Genomic DNA, 22,943 nt, shown 5'->3' on the forward strand with positions numbered 1-22,943 from the left:
TATGACGTCAAATTAGCTTTATCAAGACCAGTATTCTTTAGGAAAACAATGGCAAAATTCCATAAGAAAATACTAGCAAATGAAATTCAGCAAATATGAAAGGAAAATACTGCATGACCAAGTGAAATTTACTCTAGGAATGTTAAATTTATTTTAACATTCAAAATCAACTGATGCAATTCATCATGCTAAAAGAATAAAGGAGGAAAACAATATGGTCATTTAAACTGATGGAGAAAAGAGCATTTAACAAAATTCAACATCCATGTATGTAATAAATAAGAGTAATTTATGAAAGTAGAAACATAAAGGAAAATTTTAACTTAATGAGGGGAATCTAAGACACCTAACATTATATATCATTGTGAAATATGGAATACTTCCAAGATTAAGAACAAGACAAGAATGTCCACTCTTACCACATCTAGTCAACATTTTATGAGGTTCTAGCCAGAACAAAAAAGGCATAAATAGTAAATACAAATCATAAAGTTTGGGAAGAAGGAAGCAAAACAGTCTCTATTCACAGATTATGACTGCTTAGGTTAGAAAATCCCTAGACCCTAAATGAATTCAGTAAGGCTTCTGGGTAGAAAGTCAATGTACAAAAATAAGATGAATATATTTTAGCAGAAAACCATTAGAAAAAAAATTTTTAGTAGCCCTTTCAATAGCATCAAAAAATTAACAATTAGAAGTGTATTCAATGAAAGACATAGGAGATAACTACAAAGAGAATTTAAAATAGTGCTGGTATTGGAATGTCTGGGTGGCTCAGTTAGTTAAGCCATGGACTCTTTGACTCAGGTCATGATCTCAAGGTCATGAGATTGAGCCCCCTGTAGGACTCCATGCTTAGCACGGAGTTTGCTGGAGATTCTCTCTCTTCCCTCTGCCCCTCTTTCTGCTCGTGCTCTAAATAAATACATACATAAAATCTAAAAAAAAAAATAATAATGCTAAGATTAAAGAAGATCTAAATAAATACAGCAATACATCAAGCTCATGTATTGGAAAAAATCAGAAATAATGTTGTTAGGATATCAATCATATCTAAACTGATCTAGCAATTCAATACTCATCAATATATAATTCTCATCAGAGAATAATACTCATCAGATTATAATTTCAATTATAATCCCAGCAGGTGTTTGTGGACACTGATGAGTTTTTCCTAAAATATATGTGATAAAAAATAAAATAAAATAAAATATATGTGGGGAACCCTGGCTGGTTTAGCACCTGCCTTTGGCCCAGGGCACAATCCCGGAGTTCCAGGATCAAGTCCCGCATCAGGCTCCTGGCATGGAGCCTGCTCCTCCCTCCTCCTGTGTCTCTGCCTCTCTCTCTCTCTGTCTATCATAAATAAATAAATAAATAAATAAATAAATAAATAAATAAATAAATCTTTAAAAAATAATAAAATAAAATATATGTGATAAAGTGAAAGCCCTTAGCTTTATCATATTATAACTTCTTCTCATCAAAAAGATACTATCAAGTATGTTAACTGGAATTAAAATAAAACTTTAAAATAAGATACTATCAGCACACCTTAGTGGCTCAGTTGGTTAAGCATCTGACTCATGATTTCAGTGCAGGTCATGATCTCAGGGTCATGAGATTAGGCCCCGTGAGCACAGTCTGTTTGTCTCTTTCCCTCTGCTCCTTCCTCAACTTGAGTTCTCTCTCTCTCTCAAATAAATAAATCTTTTTTTTTTTTTAAGTTTCAGTTTATTTTATTTATGATAGTCACACACAGAGAGAGAGAGAGAGAGAGGCAGAGACATAGGCAGAGGGAGAAGCAGGCTCCATGCACCAGGAGCCCGACGTGGGATTCGATCCTGGGTCTCCAGGATCGCGCCCTGGGCCAAAGGCAGGCGCCAAACCGCTGCGCCACCCAGGGATCCCTCAAATAAATAAATCTTAAAAAATAAAATACTATCGGAGACCCCTGGGTGACTCAGCGGTTTAGCACCTGCCTTTGGCCTGGGACGTGATCCTGGAGTCCCAGGATCCAGTTCCACATCGGGCTCCCTGCAGGGCGCCTGCTTCTCCCTTTACCTGTGTCTCTGCCTCTCTTTCTCTTTCTGTGTGTGTCTCTCATGAATAAATAAATAAAATCTTTAAATAAATAAATAAATAAATAAATAAATAAATAAATAAATAAAATACTAACAAGAAAGTGAATAGACAAGCCATATACCAGAAAACAATATTTGTAATACCTATTTCTGACAAAAAAACTTGTATCCAGAGTAATATAGAGCTTCTAAATTCAATAAAAATATATAACTTTTAAAATATATGAATTTGAGGAACATTCCATAATGTTAAACAGATCATTTCACCAAGAAATCATAGCAACCCTAGATGTGTGGATGCACTGCATGAATCCGGATTAGAATGAAGAAAACATAGCTATAAAGATCAATATTGGACAACTGGTTAAATTTTAATATAAACATGGATGAACCTTGAAAACAGAAAACATTATGCTCAGTGATGAAGCCAGTCACATATTATTCCATTTATGTGACATATCCAAATCAGGCAAATCTGCAGACTGAGAAAAGATGAGGGCTCACTCGGGGTTAGAGTCAATGATACGGTACAGGGTGCAGCTAAAGTATAAGAGGTTTCTTTTTGAGGTGATGGAATGTTCTCAAATTGTCCTGATGGGCATATCTATCTGTGAATATTTTTGAACTCTTGATTTTTTCCTTTTAAAAATGATGGATTATGGATTATATGGTGTGTGAATTTTATTCTCGATGAATACGTCATTTTAAAAAATCAATGGTCCTGGGATGCCTGGGTGGCTCAGTGGATGAGCATCTGCCTTTGGCTCAGGTCATGATCCCGGGGTCCCGAGGTTGAGCCCCGAATAAAGCTCCTTGCGGGGAGCCTGCTCCTCCTTATGCCTATGTCTCTACTTCTGTGTCTCTCATGAATAAATAAATAAAATCCTTTTTAAAAATCAGTGGTCCTTTATGTATGCCCTCTTTCTTATACATACCGTGTAGGTATTCATCATTGTCTCAGGTCTTATTCCCTGGAGGCAGAGCCAGGGTCTCAGATTCTAGTGCACATTGTGTATTGAGGAAGTACTCCTCAGGAAAACTTTTAAGGAAGTAAGGACTGTAGTTCTGGAGAAGAGAGTCAAGCCAGATCTTAAATTGCTCCTGCAGAACTGTCCCTACCTTGTATCAAGAAGGATGGTCTTACGGACCCACATTAATTGGTCTGAGGGTGCAGCTTCCCCCAGCCTTGGAGTTGTAACCTTTTTGACAAGCAGGTTCCCATTAGCTGGGAGCTGTTATCTAGCTGGTAAAATGGAGCAGCTGTGAATCATTAGCAACCAAAATACAGCAGCTGGGGGACAGATGCATTGGTCTAGTAAAGGGAGTCTGGGCAGGGCATCAACCAAATCTACTAGGTGCCCCAAAGGAGTCCTTGTCGAGAATGGCAAATATTTAGCTAAAATAGTTCATTATGATACTGTTTGTAATAACAATTAATTGCCCAGCAATTTAGAAGGCATATGTTTTGTTCATACAGAAGGATGCTATTAGCCATTAAAGATGGTAGAAGGCCATTTAGAGAAATGGAAATAAATTAGAGAAATATTATAAGGTTAGCAGGCTACAAAAGTATGAACAATATAATCCCATTTTTATAAACGTAGCAGTACATATATTTGGCATGCCTCCCTATCCCCTTTTGGATGGGATGTACATAAAAATTTAAATATTGGTTATTGCTCGGGAGCAGGATTATAGCTATTTTTATTTTCTATCTTGTATCTGTTTATTCTGTACTATTTTTTATAAAGAAGCAATTTCAAGAATTATATACCAACAAATTAATTCTCAAATTTAAACTGAAATTGTGTGACCAAACGCTAATACTGTGAGATTAAAGAGTTAAGATTCCAGCAATAAATTTGGTTCTTGGAGAAGTTACCATCCCAGTATATTGTCTTCCACTTTATACATTTGGGTGTTTCTTTTTAAAATTTTTTTATTCAAGTATAAATAACATACAGTGTTGTATTAGTTTCAGGCATACAATTTAGTGATTCAACAATTCTATACATCACCCAGTGCTCCTCGCAACAAGGGCACTCTTTAATCCCCATAGCCTATCTCACCCATCCCCTATCCCACCTCCCCTCTGGCAACCACCAGTTTGTTCTCTGTATTTGAGTGCGTTTCTTTATTTGTCTCTTTTTCAGTTTGTTCATTTGTTTTGTTTCTTTAATTCCACAAATGCGTGAAGTCATATGGTATTTGTCTTTCTCTGACTTATTTCACTTAGCATTACTTCTTCTAGGTCCATCCATGTTCTCACAAATAGCAAGATTTCCTTCTTCTTATAGCTGAGTAATATCCCATTGTATATATATCACATATTCTTCATCCATCCATCAATGGACTCCTGAGTTGCTTTCATATCTTGGTAATTGCAAATAATGCTGAAAAAACAAAGGGGTACACATACCTTTTTGAGCCTCCAAACTGTTTTCTGCAGTGGCTGAACCAATTTGCATTCCCACCAACAGTGGTGCACAAGTGTTCCTTTTCTCTCCACATTCTCACCAACATTTGCTGTTTCTTGTGTTTTTTAGTTTCTCCATTCTGACAGGTGTTACACATTCAGTTTTGTCATTACACATAAAGCTGGTCAGATTAGTGGTCACTGACTAACAAGAGATGAAACTACCAATCAAATATCCCATGTACTGATTTTCAGTGACCATCACATTCCAGCAGCCATTCCATTCATAACTTTTTGTTTTAAGATTGTATTTATTTATTCATGAGAGACACAGAGAGAGAGGCAGAGACACAGGCAGAGGGAGAAGCAGGCTCCATGCAGGGAGCCCGATGTGGGACTTGATCCTGGGTCTGCAGGATCACGCCCTGGGCCAAAGGCGGCACTAAACTGCTGAGCCACCGGGGCTGCCCCATTCCATTCATAACTTATTCACAGCCTTGTGTACCCAAAGTCAGGTTCCTGAAAAGACATGTAAGTTTATTGAAAGTTGATTGGGTAGTATACAAATCAGATGGTCTGGACAAATATTTCATCCAAGTTTTAGGCTGAGTCTTGATGAACCACAGTAGACCCCCCAGGACCTCCCCTACTCACCACCCCTGCTGAGAGTCAGTCCAGCAGCCCCGGCCACAACTGATAGGATGAAGAATGTGCACCTGACTCAGTAGCAGCATCCACACACTGGTCAGGGACTTTGGTGTGACTTGGAGCAAAAAGGAGATAGAATTCAAGTTGGCTCTCTTGGAAATTTTCATTAGGTATTACTAAGATAAGAGGTGGCTAGTGAGGAGAAACAGGAACCAAGCCATGCTATCTTGTCAGGGCCATGATAGGTCATGGAAATCAAATATTATGAGGCAAAAATCCTACAGAGAGAACCAAGAGATACAAGCAAAGAGACCATGGCAGCCCACAATGAGGCAGAGTCTTTAAAGTGGCCTCAATTCTTGTCTACTTTCTTTTTTCAGCTCTCAGGTATCTTCATGATAAACTGGGGTGAGCAGAATCCCGGGTGAACTCTGGTTTCCTATATCAAAAACACTTCACTTCACATGCACTACCCCTGATTCACCACCCAGTAACAGGAAGCTGGCCATATGTAGTGTCTCTTGGAATCAATGTGGATTAATTCTCCCAAGGGAAGGGGCCAGACTGTGCTACTTCAGTGTGTTTCTTTGAATAATAATGATCTTCCCATTCTCCTGAGGGCAGAAGACTCATCTGGGTTTGCACATCAGTGTACACCCAGCACAGCATCAGCACCTAGATCCTCTCAGTAAACATATTTTGAATGGAGGAATCAACAAATTAGTTTAAAATATCTCATTTACTTAATTTCCACAGCAGCTGTGTGAGATATTTCTCCCATAATCATAGCTTATTGGAATGCAATTGTCTTTTAGCCCATGTAATATTATACGTTTTTAAGTTTCATCTGAACCATTAAAATCAAGAGCAAGAATAATAGCTAACTTTTAGTATCTCAATTAGTCCCTATAGTCATAGAAAGAGAACAAAAAAATCCCTTGCTTATCTACAATGTGCTAAGCTCTTTTTGTTATTCTAATTTAATATTCCCATCAACCATATGAAATAATATTATACTCTCATTGTACAGAAAAAAACCTAAGGCACAGAGGAATTACATAACTAGAAAAACATGAAGCCAGGATTCAAACATAGGTCAAATTTAAAAATCAATTCTTTTCACTTATCATCTCGTGATGTTTACAAGGATCTTAGAGATCATCCAATTCACTCTTTAATTTTACACATGGGGAAAATAGTAAGAGCTAAAGTATAACTTCTGATTCCTAACTCTTTGACAGTTGTGAAGACATGGATACCATTGTTCTCTGATGAAGATACATGAGCACAAAAAAAAAAAAAAAAAAAAAAAGCTAAGGCCAGGATAATTCCTTATTGGAGTCACTGCAAGTCTTGAAGTCCTTACCCAGATATTAGTATTACTGATTCCAATTTGCTGTTATAGTTGTTACATTTGACCATAGGAGAAAAATAACTTAAGCCTCATTATCTACTTTAATTTTTCTTATGCTACACATGGATGGACAGATGGATGCATCGATCAATCCATTGATCAATGGATCTATGGATCAATATATCTACCTATCTATATACATTTACAATTTACCTTGCATAAGAAGTTACTATACTTTATGTAATCAGTTCCTCTCATTCAAGCAAAGGTAGGTATTTAAATAATTTTATAGAGCCACATATTGTCCAGTTTATTTTATCCATATACCATCTTACTAAGGTAGAGGCATAAAAAAACAAAAACAAAAACAAAAAACAAAAAAACAAAAAAAAAAAAAAACCTCCATTTCTCAAGTCTCTGTTTGCCTGGGGACCAAAATCCTCTTCTGTGTACAATCTGAGTCAGCATGAAAAGTGACCCAATTCTGCCATTGTTCAGCACTGAAGATTCCTATTCCTTCCAAGAGAAAGGAAATGTGGACCACTGCCAGTACTGGGCCCTGGGTGCCACTTTCTAAAGCTGTCTATAACTACAGACCACTGGTTTCATCTCGTGCTAATTATATTAACTTTATGTACTTTAGGTCACATTGGGATTAAAAGTCACACCAGCAGGGCAGCACTGAATTTCATGGTAACTTAGGGTTTTCTAAATTCACTTTGCATTTATAAGCAGTGATAGTCTTGCACTAGATGTCAGCGGAGGGAAACACCCCAAGGTGAGATCTCTGTTTCCAACGTCATGGGAGAGGATCATGTCCACGCTGGCTAAGTGTACCGGCAAAGGCTAGACCATGTCCATGCGTGGATTCTGTAGCAGTGGACACTAGACATATGAGATACCTCAAATCTAGAACCTCTATAAATACACACACATACACACACACACGCACGCACACACTAGACTGATACACACTGAAGTAATTTACTATAGTTTGATAATTTCTTTGATAATTTCATTCTCACCACTCCCTGGTATGGAGAAAGATCATAAACTTCAGAGCCTGACACGTACATTCAAATTGAAGTTCTGTCATATACTACTTTGTTTACTACTCTCCTTGAGACAACTTGCTACAATTCCCTTTTCTTTGTGTTTTTCATCTGTACAAAAGGGACAATAATGCATTCCTCATACTATTTCTCTACAGATTAAGTTAGATAATGTAGGTAATGCACCTAGCATAGCACCTAGCAAAGAATACTAGGCTCCTTCGTCTAAGAAGAATGGAAGGCACTTTAAGTTTACAACGATTTGGCTTCACAAAGGTAACTGGGCCACCAACTCGTATTTGAAATGATGTTAAAGAACATATAGAGGCAAGAATATGTAACAAGTGCCTGGAGACTCACATAGAATATTTAGGGATTCAGGATAAGGTGATCTAAGGTTGAAATAATCCTTGGCTCTCATCCTACGAAAATGAATTGTAAGTTTCAATGTGAGCTATGTCTTTCCTAGGAAATTATCTCTTTGAGACATTTTGCTGTAAGGCATGGATTTAAAACATTCATATTCTACCAACTTCAAACTTGTAATATAAAGATTTGTTAAGTTCAAACTGGAATACATGGAATTTCTCTGTAAACACTTCGTACAGGTAGATCAAAGAGAGAAGCTGTTACACAAAGTTACAATATTGAAGAAAGAGGAAAACTATGAAGGGGTGTGAAGGTGCCATGCATTACCTCATTTTCCAGTTAATTATGACATTCTTTAGAGATTCATGTGACTATTAGGCCAGGCAGTGTGTCTAGGATTCTGTGAGTCTTGCTGTGTTCAGGTTTGGAGTGACTTAAACTATGTCAGATAGAACCTGTATCATTTTTTAAAAGCATTGTTATGAGTTCTAGAGGTTCACAAACCTAAATCATAGCAACAGAATTCATGGAACAAGCTTCTTGTTTGAACTTAGGTGAGGTCAATTGAACACAATAAAGCAACTGGTACTTGTATAGACATCTTTGAAAGGCCATTTGTCCTGCAAACAAATTCATGGAGTGAAGTAAATTTAACCATGTAGGCAGACGACTGACTCTCTTAAGTCTTTGGTGTGCTTTCTTTATACAGTGACCACAGAAAAGAGCAAATATGCTATATGAGGGAACACTTGAATCACACACATTGTGAATGCAGAACCCAGGGATGTGATAAAATAATAGTTTGCCACACTCTCCGTGGACCTAAGGTCTAAAGCCCAAATTGGAGTTTTGATGACAAATCAATCAACTAGATTAGATAAATCTCATAAAAGTAAACAAGTTGTTGGCATGAATTGCTGGTGCTTATGAAGAAAAATATTCTCATAGATCTGTATAAACTAAAGGACTGATCTAACAAGGATGGGTTGTGGGATGCATAGGGTAGTGTCAAAGTTTCCCTGAGACCCTTCACTCATGGGATATACCTCTGAGAAATGAAAAAGAATCTAACTGTAGGAGCTTAAGATAGAAATAAGGACTTTTACCGCTGTGTATTTTGATACGAAGATTCCGTTGAGTCTAGGCAGAAATGCCTAAAACTCCAAGTATTCAGCAAATGAATGAAAGGAACATGTTTCTCAAATGATAGTAATTATTATCTTATGACGAATAATTAGAACTAATAACTGTATTTTGCATCATGCTTTAAAAGCTACTTTCACATTCATAATCTCTTAATCCTTCTAAAAACTCCATGCATTAAGTGTATTCTTCCCATTATACAGATAAAGAAATGGAAACACAAGACATTAATTAACCTGACCAAGACAACACAGCTATGGCCCAGCTAACAAAGAGTGTTATTTTTCCTAGTCTCACAGGTTCACTTGAATGGCATTGATATGGCATAGGTAATAATCTCAATTTAAAGTATCCTAGGATAAAAATAAAATCACCAATATAAATTTAAAAAGTATAATGGAAGTACAGGGGTCATCAATTCTTTGGAGAAATGTGGCCATGGAAGGTCAGCACAGAACAATTATTATTACTCATTAAGAGAAAATAATCATTCTCTGGAGATATTTAATTTGCTATAATATTACTAAAGCTTTAGAAAACTCGAAGAATTGTTTACAGTGTAGAGACAATGCGGATTACATAGAACCAAAGAAACACTGGGGAATGTACTTGTCTTGGTTGTACAGCCTTTTTTTTTTTTAATTCATTGTGTTTGTGTGGCCCAGTAATTACATTTTGAAGTTTCACAGCATGGAGAAGCTGATGTAGCAAGTAAGCCAATTTGAATAGGTTTTTCATTGTTTCTTGTAAAGACATGATTTGCGGTTGCAATGTTTCCTTTCACCGGATGCCTTCAGATGATCAAGTCCTCCCTTCAAGAAAGGAAAGGAAATCAACCAAACAGCCAACATTGCTCACCTCTGCCACATTCAAGACAGCTTATTTGCATGTTGCAGTGAAGTCTCTTATTAGCTCTTACTCTGTCTTGAATCCAGAATACTTTATTTTGATCTTACGATAAAAAGACATAATATCGCTACTGTATGATTTTGATAATGCACATTCTACAGAGTTTAGTGATAAGCCTGACACTGCCATTTTCTCAAATTATACTGTAGGACAATTTGCAACCATTTTTCAAATTATCCATTTAACAAGTGATAAAGTATCTCTCTCATGTACAGAATGAGCACCTAATGGAGTTTCTCCTTATCTGAATTCAAAGTCACCCTCCCTTCCTACCTAATCAGTGTAACCAAGGTTCCACAATACTGAGTAGACTCCTTCAGATTTGGAAGATCTTTTATAATATTAAACCCTCTAATAGGCTGAGTACCTTCTGAGCAGAATCAAAGATGTGAAAAAGAACATTCCCAAAGAGAGCTAGGGGAAAGGATGACACACACACACAGTGTTGGCTTTCTCACCCTTGAGCTGAGCCATGCCGATGCCCAGGAAGAAGTTAACAGAACTCAGAAGGCCAAAATCCATGAGAAACCCCTGTGAAGATGGAATTCACAACCTAGAGGTGACAAAAAAAAAAAAAAAAAAAAAAAAAAAAAAAAATTGCGGCTGAGAGCAGAAGAGGACCAGGCACCATGGACAGAAAACAGACTAAGGGAAGCCATTTCCCCACTAATATGCTTTGTATCTTAAATTACAGGCCAACCTGTAATCAGCCAGCTGCAGCAGGGACCCAACAACCAGGATGGGCCACTCCCTTATCTCACCCCCATCCAACCAAGCTTGTGATGACAACAGTGGGAGGCATGTGTTTGGTAAGCACCAGGCCTGAGACAAAGTTATCAGGAGGCACCCTATGGAGGGGGATAGATTGGTATGTGGCCAGGAAGAAGGGAACATCCATCTCTGTCAGGCAAGAGAGCTCAGGAAGTGCCACCTTGACCAGAAAACCAAGGAAATTCTTCTCTGCTGCTAGGCACCCATCTTTGCATTTGTCGTCCTCTTTTCAGTTTGCTAGTAACTCCTAATCCACCTGGAACTATCTCTCGACTTAATTCTTCCATCACCTCAGCGCAGAATAGATGATAGTTAAGAGCAGGAATAGATTATAAGGAAGGTAAAAGAGAAAGAAAGGAGAAAGGAGAAAGAGGTGAGCCTTCTTCATGAGTCTTCTGGTCCCAGTTTTAGTACATCCTGAGGTATCATTATAGAAACCCAGTCCTCAGGGATCCCTGGGTGGCTCAGCGGTTTAGAGCCTGCCTTTGGCTCAGGGCATGATTCTGGGGCCCGGGATCCAGTCCCACGTCAGGCTCCCTGCATGGAGCCTGCTTCCCTCTGCCTGTGTCTCTGCCTCTCTCTCTCTCTCTCTCTGTGTGTGTGTGTGTGTGTCTTGTGAATAAATAAATAAAATCTTAAAAAAAAGAAAAGAAAAGAAAAGAAAAGAAAAGAAACCCAATCCTCTGACATTATTATAAAGTACCATGTATTACACACCTGTCATGTCAAACTCAATGCCACCCGCTTGACAAGTATTATGTAATTCAGTACAACAGTAACTCATAGGTGAGGAGTCAAACATTTTTAAAAAGTCTTAAAATGAGGGGAACCTGGGTGGCTCAGTGGTTGAGCATCCACCTTTGGCTCAGATCATGATCCTGAGGTGCCGGGTTGAGTCCCACATTAGGTTCCCCATGGGGAGCCTGCTTCTCCCTCTGCCTATGTCTCTGCCTCTCTGTGTATCTCTTATGAATAAATAAAAAAATATTTTTAAAAAGTCTTAAAATATGTCCGTACTCATACGGATTTTATGTTGTCAGATCCAAAAGTCAAACCCAGGTCAGGGTGGCCCCAAAGATCATTCTCTAAGAATAATGATTTCTAAAATAATAATAATTTCTAAAATTCCCTTTGAAAATGCTTAACAAGCAGGCATCTGCAGCTGAGTGTGAGGCAGACACCCTTTGAGATTAGGAAGATGATTTCCAGCTACCATCCCCTGTGCAGTGGAAATGGGTCAGGGGCCCATTGTCCCAGGGGCTTCCCCCAATGGGAGGCAGGACTGAGACAGGGGAAGTGGGAGAGAAGCTGCTTTTCCCCCTTCTAGTCACACTTACTCTGTCTTTCCAGGTCTGTGTCAGAGAAAGAACACCACCTCTTTGCTTTGATTTGTACCCAAAACACCAGGCATGAATGTTGAATACCACGTACTGCATGACAAAAAAAAAACTTGAACATTAGATATTCCCTAAAGACTTCATGCATCTCTGCTTCCCAAGTTCCCCTCTCTCTGGAATCCTCTGGAAACTCAATCACCTCTTTAATTTGCAGAACACTTTAGCCCTCTGCTCCCTGTGGCTTGGCTTGGGCAGATCATTGATGTTCTAAGATTCATTAATGTGCTTTGCTCAATAATGGAGCAGTTTCTCTGGTTTCCCTGATTTATATGTCCTGAGGAACAGGACAGAGGCCCATTTTCTTTTCTTCTTTTCCTTCTCCCCCATCAGCTCCCACACAGAGATTTCTCTCACCTTTGTAAATTATTCTATCCACTTTAAAAGTCAGTTGCTGTTCACTGTAATTTCAGGTTTGTTTTTTTAAGTCTCTTACTAACACCTTAATTAATCATAACTTACTTATACTTCAGTTGCACAGAAAACACCTGTCTATTCAAAGGAGGTAGCAAAAAGGTGCTCTTACTAATTCTTCAGGGGCACTGGCAAGCCAAGACATTTCTTATGTTGTAACATTTTAGAGGAAAAAGTATTATATTAATCCTTGATCGTGCCATTAATATATACTCTTGAGTTAATACTTTCCCACAAAATCTTTAGTGAAAACAGTTTAGTAACCAAGGGACTGGTCTATATCTCAACCACATGGGATGAGAGACAGTTCTAGAACTTCCAATTAGAGCATGGCAGGCAGTTGGATGGCCCCAGGATGTGAGGTATGTTTAGAAGTACGGCTGGACCCTGCCCAGACGCTCACTTGTAGGTTACAAAGAAAACCAGAGAAGGGAAATAAGCTCCTGTGAGAAAATGGGAAGAGCAGAGCATAAGGCCGGGGTGCCCTACTTCATCAACACAGGAAGAGCTAAGAACATTTCTACTATTATTTTTTAAGCATTTAAGTGGTTCCTAAAATGAAAAATCAATGTTTTACATAAGTTCAACCTTCGATGCTGTTGGAATTTTATATTTCTGACTTCTGCTTTCCTCCAAATGATGTTCTTGAAACATTTTCTGAAATCTCAGAGGTAAAAGATAAAGGCAAGCCAGGACCTCCAGCATTTGTTAAAATGTTTTGTCTAATCCACCCTAGTTTACTCTGCTCCACTGCAGGCCGATTTTAATCCTCATATGCAGTCCATTCTGACCCTCTGCCCACAAAGATAAGAGGAATAAAGCTTTTACAATAATGTAATATCATATCTGGAAAGGATTCCATAAATCCTCCTGTAAGATTGGTACGAAAAAATCCAATTTAGCAAAAGCTTTAAACACACACAGACCCACACACAATACAACGTACCTCCAATCAATGAAGCTCATGATGAACTGGGGCCAGAGGGGAGATATAAATCTGTATTCTGCCCCCCCCAAAAAAAAGCACAACTTCACAGTGGAAGTCTTAATTCTGCAAGTCTTTAAAATAGACAATGAGTATTAAGATCTTTAGACTTTCTTTTTCCCCCTGTTGGTTCTGAATCTCAGACTTTCAAAATACAACTTTTTTGTCTTACCTTATGAATCTTCCAATTTTTTCCCAGCAAAAACGGCTAGCTTTGACAAACTCAATTTTGCTTTTTCTTCTCCTTCGCAAGTATATTATCATGATTTCAGACCAAATTCAAAAAATTTTTTCTAATTTTAAGCTTGCTGCTTTATGCTTATAGTATTATCCAGATTTAATGGAGAATTAACAAACAGACAAACACAAAAATCAGTCTAATGGTTTGCCAACCAACAGCAGTTATAGATAAAAGCAGTTTGCTTTCCCTGGGCAGATTTTGACCAACATATCACAATGACCTTATCCTATAAGGCAAAGTGATCGGCTTCCCTGAAAGCAGCCACCCAACTACCTACTCAGGCTATTAATGTCTTTTCATTACCTACATTTTTATTCTACTCTATGATTGCCCTGGCGGCCTTTGAGAGATCCAGGAAATGGGCTATAGCGGCATAGTCCTGTACACCGAAAGAGAAAGTGCTGGTGGCTGTATGTGCTGTGTGCACAATTAACAGGAGGACCTAGCTTTGTGTGAAAGCTGGAGAGTTGCAAAAAGAAAAGGTTTTAAACAAAATTCTCCCTTGTCTTTGGGGAGAGTGCTGCTTACTTATTCTATGGCAAAGTCTTTTATAATACCACATTTTATTTGGTGACGTAGTTAACCTTACTCTAATTTATGTGTTTTAAATCTGGATCTTTGGGATGCCTGGGTGGCTCAGCGGTTCAGCTAAGGGCGTGATCCCCAAGTCTCAGGATCGAGTCCCGCATTGGGCTCCCTGCATGGAGCCTCCCTCTCCCTCTGCCTATGTCTCTGTCTCTCTGTGTGTGTCTCTCCTGGGTAAATAAATAAAATCTTTTTTAAATATCTGGATCTTTATTTATTGGGTTCTTGGAGTGACTCATTTACTCACAGATTTGATTTTCAACCCATTCAGATGCCATTATGCACCATGGGCCACCAGTCCTTACCTCTTCTTTTGTACAAACTCACTTGCAGATTTACAAAAGCTTTGTCTGTGCTTTCATTCTTCACCCACCTTCCCTGGAATGCCTTCGCTTCCGACATTCTCTGACTTCAAAGCCCTCTGGCTTCACTGGCTTCACATTCTACCTTGCAATGTAGTTATTAGCTTGCATATCTCATTTCCTTCCCAGATGATCATCTCAAAGTTCAGAGCCAAGTCTGACTTCATTTTGTATCACCCAGAGCTTATACAATAGCCTTCTTAATAATTATTTGTTGAATTTGAACTAAGTGTTTTTCTCCTCAACATCCAAGCCTTCTCTGACATGAGTTTGAGCAAACTGAGTTACAGCACAGTCTCAATACCTTGTGTAGCACACAAGACTGACCATATACTTGCCCTGTATCAGCCCTACTTCTAAGCATGAATCTCTCCCATCACCTGAACTATGTGACAAACCCATACGTATTTTAAGCCACATTGGTTAAATAACAATGTACCATATTATTTTAAAAGAACAAATTATATAACCTTAAGCAGGTTACTAACTCTTGCTACAATATAAGTGTTTATTTCAGTGACTAATTATACTTGATTCACATTACTTTCCTTTTTTAATTTTTAGTTCCCAATACTACCTTATTATGCCTCTGTGCTTTTGCATATTCTCCTCATGCTTACAATATTCCCTGTCCTGATTGCTTCTCTACTAATTTCTACTTTATCCTAAGGACTCCAAATTTACATCTTTAACCCAAGAGTCTCTCCTGATCCCAAAACCATACATCCAACTGCCTTGCTGACATCTTCACAGAGAGATATTAGAAGCCTGCAGCATTGGTCCAGATATACTATACTGCATGGTGGTCTAGATTAGGACTGTACCAGTGCAGATGGGCAAAAGAAGCAGAGATTGGGGTATATTTTGAGAGTTGTGTCAATAGGAGCGCCTATGACATATAAATGCAGGTTATTTCACATTATTAAAAGTCTAATATAATAACAATGAAAGCATGAACTCAGTTTGCTGTTAACTTTGCTCCTCTTACAGTTAAAGATCTGCTGATTACAGACCCTGTGAGTAGACACCTTACAGTTGTATGTTTGTCAGGCACAGAGAGTTTGATTACACAAATCTATCCTCACTAGTGGAATATGAGATTATTTAAATTCTTTCTCTCCTGAGAGACACCTTTTTGAAGTTGCAGGCTTACATTTCTACCTTCCTCCTTAAAATTTCCATTTAAATATCTCACAGCTATTTCATACTTAACATGTCCAAAACTGAACTCTTATCTCTTATGCTACCTCAATCTGTTCCTTCTCCAACATTTGCTAACTCAAAAATTGCATCATTATCCATGTAATACCAGAAACTTGGGAGCCATCTTTGACAATGATCTCTCCCTTACCACCCAGATCCAATTGATCAGTACATTCTAATGATTCCATTAAATTATAACTTGAAATATGTATCTCCATTTCCAAGGCTAATTCAAACAACCTTCATCTCTCATGGGACCACTGTATAACTGTCCTTCCTGCTCCTAACTCTAGACTTTCTTCAGTGAGTTTTCTATACAGAAGCCAGCACATCTTTTTAAAAATGCAAATCTTACTATAGCTCCTTCATTTTAAATTATGCCTGGCTTATAAACACCATGCATAATTTGGTCACTGTGCTCTAGCCACACTAATTTCTCTCTGTTTTTACAACTTTCATGGTGTCAGCTCCATATCTATGCTGTTCTCTACTATATCTTCAACACATAGGTAATGTTTGGCACATACATGTATAATTAATATTTACTGAATGTGTAAAAGAATAAACATGTTTTAAAGATTATCATCTTTATGCCAGAAGAGCAGGTGAATTCATTATAATCCTTTTAACTGCAAGTAATGGAAGATTCAACTAATTGAGGTCTAAACAATAAAGATTTTTATTATATCACATAATTAGAAGACCATGGGTAGGGAAGCTTTGGGTCAATTATTTTGGCTTCAGAATAATATTTTAAGCCTTCAGTTTCTTTCCTTTTCTCTGCTCTCCAAACTCAGCATGCATGAAGAGGACCATCCCCTTATGATCACAAGATTGCTAGAGCATTTCAGATATTATAGGTAGATAACAACATTCAGCTAACAATAGGAATGTTTCCTCCATTCAGCTCTTTTTATTAATGAGAAACACCTGTCCCAGAATCTCCTCAGCAAAATGACCCTCAATTCTATAGGCCAAAATTGAGATGCATGTCCTACCCATTCCTAACCAAACCACTCCAACAGTTTAAGACCATCAAAATTAGACCAGTTATCAATTATCCCCAGAGTTGGAATAAAGTTACTTTTCTTAAGCAAAGGAAAATAGTAAAAGAAAATCAGAGCTCTGCCAACAATGAAAAGCTGAGGGACAGGGAGAAATGAGAAATAGAATTGACAAGGAAAAGGCTATTGATAGACAACCAAAAGTGCCACAAAAGATCATCATCATCAAAATTCACAAATACTGTTGGCCAAAATACATTTACTTTATTCAAATGAGTTATCAGGATTCAAGCCTATAAGCAGAGACTTAAGCTTAAATCTAAACACATTTGTTGAGGTAGGTAAATAGCATGATATGTAAGAGTGCAGATTCTGGTCACATCTGATTCAAGCTCAACCAAAGCAGCTATAACTTTTTTTCTATTTAATATAGTGAAGCTCCATGAAATATTTTATTTAGGGGAAGCATTCAATGGCTACTAAAAGGAATTTGAAAATTACTAATCTGATATTTTCTGAATGAGAACTTGAGTCCCAGAGAGATTATATAATTTCTCTAAGTCACATATTGGCCAAATGGCCTAGTAAAATGGGACATCTGCAGGAGCCCAAATCCTAGGGAAGAGAAATAGACCAGATTCAAGATGCCAATAAGATAGGTGATGATACTTGGGAACAGTGTGCTTGGGTTCAAATTTTTAGGATGGTTGATGTTGGGCTTCCAAGTCAGGTGACACTTGCTCAGAGGAGAGTGATTGAAGATTGCGATAAGCAACAATTGTCCTATGATTCTTGGTTTCCCTCCTCTCTCTAACATCTCTTCTCCATCTGTCTGAAGCTTCCTCTTTTACGTGCTCCTTAAAAGTTAATGTACCACATTCTCCTCTTTCCATAGCTTTTGCCTCATCTGGTTTTCTCTTCAGTTTCAACTACCAAGTTTTCTCTGATAAACAGATATTTCTATTCCCAGTACTTCTCTTCCAAGCTTCAAATTTAAATTTGTAATCTTTCATTGGTAATCCGCAACTAAATATCCCACTGAATCTTGGCTCTGTCATTTATTGATTTGTTTGTCAAGTTACTTAACCTCTCTGTGCCTCTGTCTTCCCATTCATAAAATGGAGATAATATTCCCTGAAAATTAAGTGAGGTGATATATGTCAAGTGTGCAGAATAGTGCCCAGCACACTGTAAATGCCCAATAATAGTTACCATCTCCTGTACCAGCCACCCTAGATTTCTTTGAACCTGATGTTTTTGTTCCTATCTCTATGAACCCCCCTTAAATCACCTTCCCTGTATTGTTTCTCAGGCAAAGTCCATCCTGTTCAAGAATCACTTCTACTGGACTCTTAGAATTTCAGATACAGTGGCACCTAGGTGGCTCAGTCAGCTGAGTGCCTGACTCCTGGTTTCAACTCATGTCATGAGTTCAGGGTCATGAGACCAAGTCCCGTGTTGGGCTCTGTCAATGGGGAGTCTGCTTGGGATTCTCTCTCTCCTCTCCCTCTGACTCATTCCATTCATGTGCACAGGCACACTTTCTCTCTAAAATAAACAAATAAATCTTTCAAAAAAAAAAACCCTTCAGAAGCAAACTCTTGATTCTCCATTTCAATGAAGAAAAAAAAAGATCAAAGATTTGCAGGAAACGTATTTAAGGCTGCAGAACCAGCATAAAGGGATTCTTCATCATTCATTTATTTTTTTACATATCCAACCAGCATTTGGTGAGCACCTATTACAGACACCACTCTAAGGGCAGGAAATGCAGTGATTAGTAATACAAGAGTTCACAGGCTAGCACTATCCAATAGAACTTTCTGCAATTATGCAAGTGTTCTATATCTTCTCTGACTGACATTGTAGCAACTAGCTGGATATAACTTGGAATATTACTCATTCAACTGATTAAATAAATATTTAATTTTACTTAATTCTAATTAATTTAAATAGCCTCATGTGCTTAGTGACTACCATATTGGACAGCCTAATCTAGACCAATATATAAAGAAATAATTATCAGGTAAACAGGACTGTCAAGGAGATGCATATAAAGTAATGTGGGAGCAAAGAAGTAAGTGACCAATTGTTTTTGGTTTTGGGAAAAAGCTTCCAATATGTGAACACAAAGAATGAGTAGGAGATTGCTTGTTGGGGAAGAGTGGTGCAAATAGAAAAATTAAACTTCTCCAGCCCCAATAGAACCTAAAGAAGTGGTTGATAACTCATCTGAAAGTTTAATGAAGCTCTTACAAGCTGAGGTTTTGTGTTACTAAATGCTTTCTTTAAGAGGTATATATCATTAGGTTAATTTTTATCCTCAGTGGGACTGGAGGATCACAATTTGGAGGGAATGAGGAGGAATAAATGAAGATGAAAGAATCAGGTTCTGCATAATACTGTGAAATCTATATTTGAAAATAAGTAGCCTCACAAGTTATAATGTAGTTGGGAATATTCTTCATCTTGTGAGTTTATACTATACTGCAGTACATTATACATTGCTGAGAATTTATGTGTCCTTAGAGGGTGTGTGTTGTGGTGTATATGCATGTGTATGTGTCTCAGAGAGAGAGAGAGAGAGAGAGAGAGAAGGAATGAGAAAGAGAGAGCCTGGGATCCCTGGGTGGCCCAGCGGTTTAGCACTTGCCTTCGGCCCAGGGTGTGATCCTGGAGTCCTGGGATCAAGTCCCACATCAAGCTCCCTGCATGGAGCCTGCTTCTCCCTCTGCCTGTGTCTCTGCCTCCCTCTCTCTCTCTGTCTCTCTGTCTCTATGTCTCTATGTCTCTCTCTCTCTCTCATGAATAAATAAATTAAAATCTTAAAAGAGAGAGAGAGAGAGAGAAGGAGAGGGCCTTATATAAAGGGCCTATCTATAGCTTATTTTAGGGAAGAAATTTGAAGGGGGAAAAACTCTGAGGACTCAAGTCCAACCTAGACTAGAATACTTTCAAAGGCCATCCAAAAAAAAAAGGCCATCCCACACTGTCCTCCCAGAGCCCCAAAGGCATATTTCTAGGCTACATTACTCAAACTTTGAGAAATGTACTACTGGGTAAAAAAGATGCATCCTTGGTACACTTGGCCATATGAAGAGGGTTTCTAAAAGATGAACAGAGATTCACTTTGAAAAAAATAGAAGGGCAGGTAAATCTGAGGGCACAAGAATAAGATTAGGAAATTTTACAGGGGAATGATGATGGTTCACAAAGCATCTACTTAACAAAGGTTTAAAATCTTGGATCCATTTCTATTTCTATTGAGCCTTGGGTAAGGTAATACTTTGAAGAAAGTTTTAAAAGTCTTCCCTTAACATAATTTCTTGTTGTTAGTACAACTTAGCTTAGTGAAGTCCTGAAAGGAAGTGAGGAAGAACAAAAGAAGAGAAGTGAGCCCTGCCATGTGTTTGTTACACCTACCATGTTCTCCACCAACCTTCTCCATGATGGTCCTTGAGAAGCAAACAATATTGTTTTTGTTTTGAAGGAACTATGAACTATTTGTTGCTAGATCTAACTTTAAGCAAAAACAGCCACATCCAGTGGTATAAGGAAGAGTGGTGGGTAGGAAGACAAGACTCAGAAGAGCAGTGATCTAGCAAATGCAGGAGGAGGAGATCCAAGGATCTTTCCTCCTCTAACACATACACACACATGCACACACTCATAGCTACACAACGATACTAGAGGATGATGACTCTCAAAGGAAGTAAAATATTAATATTTTGATATTAGTACTTTAAAATAAGTAGCCTCACAAGTTATAATGTAGTTGGGAATTATGTGAGAAAGTGAGAAATGTACTCCAAGGGGCATATATGCTACTTACTCCCTAATATTTGAGAATTCTGTCTATATCTATATCATAATACCTAAATGAGTCTACTTGATGAAAGATGCCAATCTGAATTAGTGAAAAATCTTAATCATAGGTGATTTTTAAGGTTATGTAATTACACTGCTATTTAGTAAGTTGAGCACACCTGGTAACTTGACAGGGCTCTACCAAGTGAAGACTACAAGATCTGCATTAATGGTTAACTAATCAGTGTCTCTGGCAAACAAAACCATTTCCAAATACTCTGCTGGAGTACTTGAAAGTCTTTGTACTCTTGCTTCTCTTTTCTTGTTTAACTAATCATTTAGTCATCTTTATTCTTCATGAACAGTATACAGAAAAGCTCCAAACCAGCCTTTGTTCAAATTACACACTAGTGGAATCTAAACTAATGAGATTTTTCTCTATTTATTTGAAAAATATCACCAGCTTAGTAGCCAACAATGTCATGGCTGGCAAGAAAAAGTGATTCAGTAAAATTATCTTACTGAGCTGATGGACCATATCCAATCTTTTTCTGCCCAGTGTTCTAAAGATTCCTGCTGCCTCTCTTATTTTCAAAATAGCTAACTACAAATTTCGGCTTATTTTGAATATTTTTCCTTGGAGTGATAAATCTTTGAGAAGTTGGAGTACTCAGTTACACTGCAATAGGATAGAGCTTAAGATGGTGGGTATAATGCAAATTTGCATGCTTTTCTCTAGGGCATTTGAAAATTGAGCTGAGGAGAAGCTCTGCAAATCCTAGCCTCTTCCCAGTAAGTAGTGGAGGAATAAAGGACTTCAGAGATACAGTGGGCACTAGCGATTGTCCAAAAAGCCTGCAGCACCCTGCATAGGAGGTAAACTATAATCTACCACCCATATAATAAAGTAGTAAATAAGAACAACTTGATTTAAGAAGACCACTCACAGACTAAGTCTGAGTCTGAGTCTACAGGCAATTTGAGCATTAGAGGCAGGCAGAATCTAGAGTACAAGTCTTATGATGCTGTGTTGACTCTTGTACCACAAAAAACCCAAGTTCTTGATGTTTCCTTCCAACATAAGCCAACTCTTGTCTAGAAATCAAAAACATGACTTTCTTCCCCATCAGGCTCCAGCCAGAGTATGCTCGTAAATCTCTGGGTATGTATGGTTCTTTCTTGAATGTTGGTTGATATTTTGGTTACCATTGGCAAGTAAGACAGATGTGACAAGATGTTTGAAACTTCACTAGTTTGCCATTCATGTGAACAACTTCTTTGTTGAATCAGATAATAATTTCCTATACTAGGAAGAGTATTTTCCCATTTTTTGTGCTATTCACAACAAAACAGCTAGACACCACACACTTAGGTTTAATCTGGATTATTAACATTGTCTCTATCACTTTGTTAGGTCTAGATAGATAATCAACAAAACAATAACTCAAGGCCTAATCTGTAGCATTTACTGATTTCCATGGTATAGATACTCCCACCATGGCCCCTTCCAGCTACAAACATGATGTCAAAGAACGCAGAATTGGGAAGAGATGCACAGTAGCATGCTATCATCTAATTCATCATATAGGTAAAATAAACATAAATAACCTCACAGCATAGATAATAATTAGAGAGTATAATAATAATTAAAAGGTAATGAGTTTGAGATATTTTTTCTTTGTTTTTAATATAATTTATTTCAGTGTAAGTTTTCATAATTTACTTTTTAATGATGGCTGTGTTTAATAACCAGCTTAGAAAATTCCTGAAAATGTAACAACCAACTCCTAGGGACAGTAGAGCTAGCTCCAGCACACCCCTGGTCCAGCCATGGCTTAAATATGTAAGATATTATCTTGAACAAGACTAATATTCTTTGACATATGAGTATGGGTAGCTTCAGAGATTCAAAGAACAGAACACTGTAGGAAAGAAAGACAAGGCTAATAACTAACAAAAATACAGAGAATATTTATAATAATCAAAAATTACAGGAATAGATAGAAAGCAGTGAGTATATAAGAAAGGATTGTTGCATTAAGGTTTCCATAGATGAGACTTCCAATTACCTATCCAATCAATATCTGTTCTTCTTAAAAAAGAAACTTGTGCATCTCTTCCCAATTCTGCGTTCTTTGACATCATGTTCGTAGCTGGAAGGGGCCATGGTGGGAGTATCTATACCATGGAAATCAGTAAATG

At 37.8% G+C, this 22,943-nt stretch overlaps 1 long non-coding RNA gene across 5 annotated transcripts in view; it reads right to left on the bottom strand.

Moving 5' to 3' along the window:
• LOC102154476 overlaps positions 1–22,943 on the bottom strand; it is an 88,322-nt gene that overhangs the window by 16,924 nt on the left and 48,455 nt on the right. For 4 of the 5 annotated variants that reach the window (XR_005363373.1, XR_005363377.1, XR_005363376.1 and 1 more), the window contains 2 exons: positions 12,084–12,176; positions 10,434–10,528 (listed from right to left, as the gene is read on the bottom strand). This is a non-coding gene — a long non-coding RNA (uncharacterized LOC102154476). Of the gene's footprint in view, positions 1–4,348; positions 9,879–10,433; positions 10,529–12,083; positions 12,177–22,943 lie in introns of those variants that run through there. The other variant, XR_005363378.1, reaches the window with a different exon arrangement.

The sequence above is a fragment of the Canis lupus genome, chromosome 8 (genome assembly GCF_011100685.1).
Source record: "Canis lupus familiaris isolate Mischka breed German Shepherd chromosome 8, alternate assembly UU_Cfam_GSD_1.0, whole genome shotgun sequence".
Taxonomy (NCBI): Eukaryota; Metazoa; Chordata; class Mammalia; order Carnivora; family Canidae; genus Canis; species Canis lupus.